General features: G+C 46.8%; 1 long non-coding RNA gene across 1 annotated transcript; it reads right to left on the reverse strand.

The window, feature by feature from the left end:
- Positions 1-1,687: 1,687 nt before the first annotated feature.
- On the reverse strand, positions 1,688-9,941 carry LOC123478319 (uncharacterized). The gene is made up of 3 exons (XR_006653487.1): positions 9,821-9,941; positions 2,773-2,837; positions 1,688-2,216 (listed from the first exon to the last, which is right to left on the reverse strand). It is a non-coding gene; the product is annotated as an uncharacterized lncRNA (long non-coding RNA).
- Positions 9,942-10,873: the final 932 nt, after the last annotated feature.

Here is a 10,873-nt window from a genome sequence, read left to right on the forward strand (position 1 = left end):
TAAATAAAAAGCCCCAGGCACAGGTCTGTGGTACCGTAAGAAGGCAGGAGAGAGTCGCTCTGTTCTGGAGAGCCTGGGCAAGCACCTTTAATGATGTGACGATTGAGTTGCACCTGAAGGGTGAGAAGTAGGTAACAAGGCAGAGACAGGAGGGGAGAGTTTGGCAGGCAGAAGGGCCCATGTGTGCAAACTCCTCTGGGAGAAAGACAGTTGGGGTAACTGGGATGCAGAATGAGGGGAAGCCTCGGACAAAGCGAGGCTGGTCAACAGGGTTTTATAAACCACCATAACGATTGGGGGTTGTATCCTAGGAACAATAAAAATTGAAATGTGTATAAACTGAGCAAATTATAGGCAACACACTCCAGTGCTTTGGATGTGCAGAGAACCGGAGGAAACAGGGGCTCACCATTAACTGACCTCGCTTGTTATTCATCTCACCTCATTTAACTTTGGCAATAACTCTGCAAGGTTCTGATCTCCATCATGTTAAGGAAAAACCTGAGGCTCAGAGAAGTTAAATGATTTGCCCATGTCCACAGCTTGTTAAGTAGAAGAAACCAAGATCCCAGCCGACAGTCTCTGTAATCCCCTGTTCCTTCTAATAGATGGTTAACCTCCTGGAGGTTGGGACCAGAAGTCAGTGTAGAGTAGGACTTGGATAGCCTGAAAGGAGGTGAAGAGGCTTTAGAGCTTAGACTAAGAATGGCCTAAAAGAGAAGCAATGCAGGAGCTGCTTACATGGATTATCACGCAGAAAAAGGACATACACAAAGAGGCTGTTCTCAGAGGCTTACCTCTAAGGGTTATGGGTAATTCTATTTTTTATTTTTTGCCTGACCGTGTTTTCTTACTTTTCCATCATAAATAGATGTTTCTTGTGTAAAAAAGGGAAGCAGTCACAGTTCTATTTTAAGGGGCTCATGTAAGCTTTTTCAGTTCTTGCAGGCAGTATCTACATCTTATTTATTTTTTTCATCCTCCTATAAAGCCCAGCACAATGCCTGGCACATAATAGGTGCTCGATAAAAATAAGTAGTTGAAGACAAAGGTTAAAGACTATCAAAGGCCATACCTGGCTTTTTTTTTTTTTTTTCCTGAAACAAAGTTCAGATCCACATGTAAAAAATCATTTTGTCTTGAGACGAACTCTGGAAACTGTGAATTCTTCTGAGTCCCCTTCATAGCATGTAGTGCCTGTACCCTTACCGCATGTCAGTCACAGTCAAGTCCCTCATAAGTTTCAGCCGAGATGCTTCAATGTGGCCAGCCCTGCTCAGGCTCAATGGGGGCATAGAAACGAGCAGTATAAACCAGGGCCCCTTGCCAGAGCAAATCTCTCGGTGCTGAATGATTTGGCAGCATCCAAGCAGGCAAGACCTGAGAACACTCACTCACTCGGAAGGCTGTCTCTCTCCTAACCAAGCGACACAGCATACCATGACGTTACAATATTAAGTTCTTAATCACGGAAACAGTGGCTTCTGCCTGAGTGGAAGCTCCCTCCCAGATGGTGTGCCCCCCGTTATTGTCGTCTGGAACACTGTGAAGTTTCGTAAATGGCTTGAAGCTTCCAAATCATCCTCTACACAATGGCAGCCTGTTAATTAAGTGGTCCCTCTGTGATTGCATTTGATAAATATGAGATGAGAAGAGCTTATTGAAATGTGAAAATAAAAGCAAGGCAAAGCAACAGGGAGGAGCTCTTGGGGGCAGAAAGGCCGCTGAGTGGGTGTCATCCCGTGGGCTCTGAGGGAATGGCGGTAGCTTTGGGTGGACAGAAAGGATGAGCCTGGGGTTCGCATTCACACAAAGCCCAGCCAGATGCAAGTATTATGCAGGACACTTTGTGGCCTCCATACTTCTTCACAGGGGCGGGGAGGAGGCTGGAGGCCTTCCAGTTCTTTCTCAGAGCTGAGCAACTCCAGCCACTCACCGCTCGCCTGTGTGAGCTGTCAGTCACACTGCCAGGCGCTGTTTTGACGCCAGTCGTCAAGATTTGGGAAGTGCAGCTCCAAAAAAGGTCTCTCCTTTGGAAGCAGTGTTCCGTGTTCTTGGAGCAGCGGATGACTGGTGACAACATATAATTAAATATAAACTCTGGGGCCAGAGAGCTTGCCTTGGAGGGCTGGAAGTTTCAGGTCTGACTTATTCAACTTGGTCTTCTCCAAAGAGGAGGTAACTTTCTCCAAAAACAGTGCTCCAGGGAATCAGGCCTAAAGATAAGTGGAGATTTTAGATGAGCAGAGATCTCAGTCAGCCACCCTCCTGCCTCCAGGCAGAAAAAATATATCAGCCCCAGGCTGGAGAGAAGCACCTGTGATGACTGAGGACTTTGTTTCTCCTGCTGGTTTGATCTTTAATTCAACCATTCAGGCAACAAGTATCAACTGGGCATCTACTCGGAGGAAGGTTTGTATCTGGGGACATAATGACCAGGCTGACGGGCTCCTGCCTTTAGGAGCTTACAGTCCAGCAGGCTCATGATTCTGTGAGCCACTTGGGGACAGAGGCTTTGGCTTTTATTTTTATACTCCCAACACCTAGCACAGTACCTGCTGCATAGTATGTGCTCAATGTGCTGCGTAACTGCACAAATGAGTACTATTTTGCACCCTCTTCTATAGTTAATCTTATTCTATATCTTTGTTAACTTCCTCCTCCTGCTGTCATTACTGCTGCTTTTTCTGGCTTTGGTGGCCCTAGACACCAGCTGTGTCTCAACTTCTGCACTGTAGCATTTCCCATACTTAGAAATAGTTAGTAATTCACCTTTGGCCTTCGCTTCTCCAGCTCCCTCTAGTCTTCCCCTGGTGTGAGCATCTGCCCTTGGTCACCTGGAATGAGAAAATTCACTTGTTTTGGCATCTAATGGTCCTTTACAGCTTGCAATGGTTTTCTTTTGTTCAAGTATGATTCCCTCCTAACAAGCCCCAACATCATTCAGGCTGCACCCACCCAGACACCACCCCTAACCCCCACCCCAACTTTGAAGTCCAACGTTAGCAGACTTAAACTTTAATTCCATCAATAAAATAAAAACAGGCATCACAGTGACATTCACAGTTTTTTTCACACTATAGTATAAACTATACCAGACCCTATGCTGAAGGTGGGTTATAATATAGAGACAAGAGAGCTGGAAAGCCCACAAAATTTGCCCCAGATCAGACCTGCTCAGCAACAAATCTTTGACGGGAGCATAGAGATTTAGCAGTTACTAACATCTCTTTTATTATCCTGTCGTTGTTGTTAGGACCACTACCACTGTTACCATTGGTGTGTTTCTGCTGTCGCAACACTAGTCCGCACATTTCTGCTTCTTGGATGAATGTAAGCTTGACTGTTGATTATTTTTTCATAGCTATCCACAAACTAGGCTGATCTTTTTGTTTTTATTTATTTTAAGTGTCAACAGATGTTCCCTTAAAATAGTCACAAGCTGTATCCAAGGGAAAGGTTTAGATGGCTAATAAATTGAAATAGAACTGGGATGAAAAGGAAAGGATTTCTTTTGGGTAACAAGCACAAGACAGCATTGTCTTCTGATGAAGATACTTCCTTCCTTGTCTGTCGTAACCAGTTTCTTCTTCTCCAAGGAATGGGACATCCTCGGTTTCAGAGGTTGATTTTGGAGGATGTTTGTGAAAACTGGTTAAACTCTTTTTCACATGTTCCAGTGATGAGCCAGTAGCATCCTTGGCTGACCACCTCCCTCCCACCACCGGCAAGTTACCCCACTTGGTCCTTACTATCACAGCCACCACCAGACCTGGGGTGGCTATCCCATTTCACATCTGCTGTCCCTGTGGAAGAAAACTGATAAAAGATTTCCTCACTGGTCACATTTTCTTACGGCTTCCTATCCCTTACCCAGTCTATTCCCTCGGCTTTTTATCTCCTACTTATCAAATTCCATGTATTTCTTAACTCCTCACCTAAGGTCTGTTTGGACTTCTCCAGATGCTTCTGAGATACATGATGCTGCCCTTTTGCCTGATTCCCTCTAACTTCCTTCCTGGTCCCCACAAGCCATTGCGATCACAACCCCCACAGAACAAATTCAGAGAACACAAAGCCATAACTTCCCCGACATCCGCTCGAGATGACAGAGTGTAGCAATCTGGCTGCAAATTGCTGGACAAGAAATGGGTCGCAATCTGCCACAAACAGGGCCTTGCTCATCCTGATTCTTCCCGTCCACACGCTAAGCACTTCTTCTCACGACCGCAGCCGCACTCTTAACCTTTCTGTTTTCCTGACTGACCTGCCTGGTAAGATGCACAACACTGAGGGGCAAGTGGCAAACCCACAGAAGAACTAGGTTGTTCAGCTCTCCCCTCAGCCTTGCTCACAGAGTGACATAATTTCCTCTAGATCCATGGAGGAGAATGTTGTTGTTTTAACAGACTTTATTTTTTAGGGCAGTTTTACATTCACAGCAAAATGAGCAGAAATTACATGGAGCTCCCATATAACCACTGCCCCTACCTACATACAGCCTCCCCCACCACCAGCATCCTCTGCCAGAGTGGCACGTTTGTTACAATCCATGGGCCTACACGGGTACATCGTTATCGCCCAAAGTCCATACTTTACATCGGAGCTCATTCTTGGTGTCGTACATTCCGTCGGTTTGGACACATGCATAATGGCATGTGTCCATCATTACAGAGTCACAGAGAATAGTGTCACTGCCCTGAAAATCCTCTGTGCTCTGCCTACTCATCCCTCCTTTCTCCCCAACCCCTGGGAAATATTTATCCTTTCACTGTCTCCACAGTTTTTCCTTATTCAAGGTGTCAGGTATTTTGAATTATACAATATGTAGCCTTTTCAGGTTGGCTCTTTTCACTTAGTAATATACATTTAAGTTTCTCTCTGTCCTTTCATGGCTTGATAGCTCACTTCTTCCTAGTGCCGGATAATATTATTCCCTGGGTGTACCACAGTTTATTGATCCATTCACCTCCTGAAGGACGTTGTTTCTAGTTGTTGGCAGTTATGAATAAAGCTGCTATGAATATCCTTGGGGAATGTTGCTTTCAGTTATATTTCTTATCAATGGTGGCCTCTTGATGAGCAGGGATGAGTTACAACAAACGTGTGACTCAGTACGTAGGATACATTGCCAAACCAAGACTTCCCAAACACCTGTCCTCAAATTGTTTCTAAATAAGTCACCCAAGGAGCATGTAAAAGCCATGGATGTTTGAGCCCCACTTCCAAAGACTGATTGAGTAGGCCTGGGAAATCACCAGGTATAAGGAACACAGGCTTAACCTCCGGAAGGAAGGAAGCAATGGAAAGTTAACATCTCCTTGTTCTCACCGAGGAGGATCATGTACAACGAGGAGGTTGCAGACTGACATCCAAAATTCATTTGATGGAGACATTTTGTTCTTCTCTGAGCCTCTAGGGGAAATGACATGGTGACTAAAAAAATTGTTGATATGTGCAATCCTCTCCCATTAAAAGGAGCTAAAAAAGCCATGGGCACCAAGATGTGAACTATTTCCTTCAGGGTAGAATGGAGCCACTAAAAATAGCCTTGGAAAATAAGGAGTTGTAGAGGTTCAACAAGGAAAACAAAGCAGAAATAAATTTGGCTCCGAGTAAGAAAGGAGGCAAAAGAGACGAACCCTCACAGACAGTAGAGAGAAAGAGGCTATTAGCTGAGGTTCATAAAAGCAGGTACATTTTTTCCCACCCACAGAGCTGCTGGCTGGCATTTCTGCTGCATGAATCAGTCGCTTCAGAGTGAAGGAAGAGGAGGCAGAGAGTCAGCCAGCATAGGCGAAGGTATGCCAGGGTAACAAACAACCCCCCATCTCAGAGGCTTAAAAGCACAAGGGTTTGTTTCTCATTTGTGCTCTCCGTTCAGTGTGTGTTTAGTGGAGGCTCTGCTCCTTGCAATCTCTAAGGAACCCAGGCTGACAAAGGCCTCATCTCCATATGGGCTTCCAGGACCATGATAGCAGGAGTTGGAGGTGCTGCACTGTCTGGTACTGACCATTCAGTGCATCAGCCTGGAAATGACGCATAGCACATTCACTCACACTTATTGGCCAATGGAAGTCACATGGCCCTACTTGTGTTCAAGTGGGATAAGGAAGTGAAATTGCACCATGTGCCCACAAGGAGAAGAACGAGAATAGATGCAAACATCTCTTCCGGCTGCTATAGCCAGATAAAGTTGCTGAGGGAGGGCAGGTGGGTGGGCAGTGGAGAGAAAGGTGTCTTTGGAACCACCAATTTGCAATTTGAGTTTCATCTCACTCCTTACAAATCAAGAGGAGCCCCTGAGGGTGTCCCAGGCTCCGTGTCCTGCCTGCAAGTAAAAGGACAATGTAGTGGTGAGCAGCCTGGGCCCTGGAGTCAGCCAACCCCGTCCATGTCTGGAACCGACTTGTTCTGTGACCCTGGGCCAGTTACTTAATCTTTCTGGATCTCACTTTCCTTATCCATGTAAGGTGGATAAGTGCCTTCACATGAGACAACAGCGCCTTCCTTTGCAGTGGTGTTGTGAGGATTAAGCGAGATCATCTAAGAAAAGAGCGTTAGGTCAGAGCTGCATGAACAGGGCTCCGCCAGGGAACCATTCGGGAAGCTTGTTATCGAGCATTTCTAACTCGGAATCCTGAGATCTGGCATTTCCAGCAAGCTCCCAGGTGATGCCGATGTTGCTGGTTCACGAGAGGTTCCAAAGGTTCTGCTGCCCTTGCCCTTCATGAATGGCAGTTACAGCTGCTTGTTGGTGCACGTGTTCATGTCTGATGCTTCCAGAGACACATGTGCCGTGGAGGCCTTGTGGTTAATGGAGCAGGTGCTAAGAGTCAGGAGACCTGGGTTTGTACCTAAGCTCTGCTACTCATCAGCCCTCTGGTTTAGATGAGTCATGGAAAGTCTCTGAACTTTTGTACCTACATCTGTAAAGTGAGCACAGTAATACGGCCATCCCTCATCTGTGATTCCACAACCCAAAGAGCCCTGAAAACCACAAGTTTATTTACCAGTGGCAAAAGCTGACCTACATGGACATGAGGCTATTTATAGCCTTTATTTTCTCCACCTTTTGGGACTGTTACTCTCTTTTACCACAGAAATATGAATGTGTTTGATGACGAGATGCTGCTACATGTTATCTTAACGCGCACTAGAAACTGATATAGGCCTTTTAGTCAATGTACAGAAATACTATAGTAAATGAGAGGATGGAGAGATTTCTCACCCTGTCTTAACTGAAAAATGCTGAATTCTGAAATATACCTGGTCTCAAGGTTTTAGAGAAAAAACTATGGACCAGAAGTCCCTTTTTCTCCAGTAATTGAAGGGAGTAACAAAAAATGCTTGTGAAACACATAGCACATATGTAGCACATAGTAAGTGCTCAACAAATAGGAGCTCTTCCTGAAATCATAGTTCCTTCTGGGCTTCTGGTGGACAGAGGGGAAGGGGATATGAGGAGCAGTGCTTAGGCTTTCTCCTTAAAATAAAACTGTGCATGGAAATGAGTATGTACAGTGAGTGCAGACAGGGCAGCTGAACAAAAGCAAGACTTGGGCAGGTGGAAAGGGCTCTCCCCTGTGCCTACAGAAACCACCCAGCCAGAACTTGGCTTCACGGGCAGCCAAGGACACTGGCTTTCCATGAGGCCTCCCTGAGCAGACTGTGGAGAGTCTCACTTGAGCGAGGACTCTGCGGGAGGGAGGAATGGGATCCTCAGTCTGTGCTCTGCCGTTCACCTGCCTGGCAGGGCAGAGCTTCGGGATCCTCCCTCATCTTTACTGGTCTCAGTCTCCTGTTGAAAATGGGGCGATAATGCAGCCCCTGCTCCAACTGCCTGATTTTAGGGGACACGTATGAAGAAGTCACCGACATGAATGCATTTTGAAAGGGAGACTCTGTGTTCACAAGGAGAGTGTAATTACTAATTTGACAACAAGCAGGAGATGGGTTAGTTGAAAGAAGGCAAATATAAACAGGACACAGATTTGAAAATTTATCCTCCCCCCACATCTATCTTTACCTACGTCTGCAGACATTTTGGCTAGTGTCTTTCTCATTGTCTCCATGTCCCCTTCTAGGATCACGGGCTTTGGGGTCAGGCAGACCAGAGGGAGACCCAACCCAGACTCCTCCTCTGCCTTACTGTGTGTCATTTGACAAGTCACTGAACTCTCCGAGCCTCAGTATCCTCATCTTTAAAATGGGGGCAACTGGAGCTAGCTGGCATGGGTTTCAGTGTGTAAACAGGATGAATTTAAATGTCATCAGGGGCTGGAAGGGAGTCTGTAGAGCATTCAGGGGTGCAGCTTTGGAGGTCAAAAGACATCACCTCCTGTTGTGCCCCCCCCTTGAGTTCAGCCCACTCAATAAACAGGGTATAAATACCAAGTGCTTAACTCAGGTACTGGCACCTGTCTCAGCTGTCAGAGGACAGTGATTATTCCCATTATCTTATCTTTTCCCCCCAGATTTTATTTTTAGAGAGAGGGAAAGGGAGGGAGAAAGAGAGGGAGAGAAACATCAGTGTGTGGTTGCCTCTCGTGTGCCCCCTACTTGGGACCTGGCCCACAATCCAGGCATGTGTCCTGACTGGGAATTGAACTGGTGACCCTTGGGTTCACAGCCTGGTGCTCAATCCACTGAGCCACACCAGCCAGGGCACTTAATATCTTATCTTAACACTCACTGCAAACTGATACAGACCTTTTAGTCAATTATAGAAATACTGTAGTAAATGAGAGGATGCAGAGATTTCTTACCCTGTTTTGAACAATGTTTAAGGCTGCTATCTTCCCAGGCAAACTTAGAGCTGTCTTTAGATCAGGCTGCCGTATGATCTGCGGATGTACTGTAATCGAGACCTGCAAGGGCCCTTCTCACACCTTGGAACGTTATGGCAGTGTGTGTCTGCCACCAGCTGCAGCCACAGGGCGGGAGCGTGGGTACTGATGTGGCCAGTTATCTTCCCGACACCTGGTGACGGCGTCACCAAAGTTGGGTGCTGTTGGCCTCCCTCTCATGGTCCCCCATCAAAATCTTCCCATTCCAAGGATCCTTTCCTCCTGTTCCTGCTCTGTGCTTTCTGAGCATGTCTGATAAATCAAGCCACTTGCTGTCAGATGTCCAAGAGGGCAGAGGCCCAAATGCAGATCCTCACCCTGCCATTTACAGTCTGGGGTCCCTGGGCAATCATCTTCCTCTCACCTGGTTTCTGTGTCCCTCTCTGTAAAGTGGAAGTGGCAGTGCCTGCCCTGTTTATCTCACAGGGACACTTGGGGTTCAGGTGCAGCTATGGATGTGGGCTCGGGAAACTTGAGAGTGCCATATACACGATTGTCAGGATGCTCTGGGTGCAACGTCCTCATTCACGGAGCCTGGATAACACTAAATGCGAATAGGCTGGGCCTCAGCAGACTTTAGAGGTGGGAGTTCTAGCAATGCGATAGGTCGGTATGGACCACATTTCACCAAACCTCAGGCTGCCCCACGGAACACCCACTGTGCTTCTGCTACTAAACATCCAGTCCTGCTTCTGACACAAACGGCCTCCCAGAGTCAGTGTCTGATCTGACCACCCTGGGATCTGCCCAGAATTCTCTGTTCTTTTATTTTTTTTTTTCAATTACTATCAAAATAAGAAGCTTCTTGGGAATTCTCTCCCTCTTTCATGTAAACACTGCCTGGGCTGGGCACTACATGCCCCACGGCGGCCAACATAGTGGCTCTGCTCAGCCCTCCTCTCACATCAGGGACTGCATTTTGTTTCTGCTCCAGTGCGGACCACCTCCCCTGCCCATCTGGTCAGACTCACCTGTGCGGCGCTCTGCACTGGCCCAGAATCTTCAGAGGAAAGATCTTTGTCCCCAGTGCTGACAAGCAGCCCCAACCCTCTCAAGCCAAGAAAAACATTTCCATAGGCCCCCAAGAGGTAATGTCCAAGTCTAGTGTGGCTCCAGACTGAATCGAGCAATTAAATCCATGTCTGCCCTTGCCCAAAACCTCAAAAATGTTAACATCTTGCACGTGTCAAGAGGGTTATTTATGAAACTATTTGCTTGTCAACCCCAAGAGGACATTCTGTACTTTTTTGCTGGAATACTGTATATTTATGAGCCATGGCTCAAAAACTAACTTTGGCAGGAATATTTATCTGAGAAATACTCTATCTGCCCCTCGCAAGGCACAGCCTGCATTCAGTCACCAGCGCAGTGGCTGGGCAGGGTCCAGGTAGAAAGCTGGTCCATGGCTTGTTGCTGCCGGGAATGAATTCCAGATGTGTGCTTCTCCAGGAGGAGGATTTCAGTTTCAGAGAAGAGGCGCTTGCGTGCTCTCTTTCTCTCTCTCTCTCTCTCTCTTTCTCTCTTTCTCTCTCTTGCCTCCCTCCATGTAGCTCCCCATTCCCAAACTTGACTAGTTAGCCTTGAACATTTAGAACATGCAGTCTATTTGATCCCTCCTGCACTTGAAGCTCTAGCACCCCTACCCCTTCCCTGACCTTGTCAAGTCTCCTGGTTTGGAGGACTAGCTTCTGAGCTCCCAGTTTTAGGATCTGGTTATCTGTTCTTGTGTGTAACACATAGGGCCACTTGGAGAACAAGGGAGGTTGGTGTGATGTGGGATAGACTCTAATCTGGGACAGTAAAATACCCACAAGGGACTGGTAGCACCAGCCTTCCCCAGGGACAGCCCCCTTGACTATGCACTTCCAACATGTCCCCATGTCAGCTTCATCAACCAACAGAGTCTTCTGCTAATAGAGATGCGAGTCCATTCATCATCCCAGAGAATTTCTTGCTCTCTCTTGAGCTTGGGCAATGAACTTATTTATTTTGTCGCTCTCTTCAGGAATGAAGTACCCAAGGGG

Source organism: Desmodus rotundus, chromosome 6 (assembly GCF_022682495.2).
Source record: "Desmodus rotundus isolate HL8 chromosome 6, HLdesRot8A.1, whole genome shotgun sequence".
Classification (NCBI taxonomy): domain Eukaryota; kingdom Metazoa; phylum Chordata; class Mammalia; order Chiroptera; family Phyllostomidae; genus Desmodus; species Desmodus rotundus.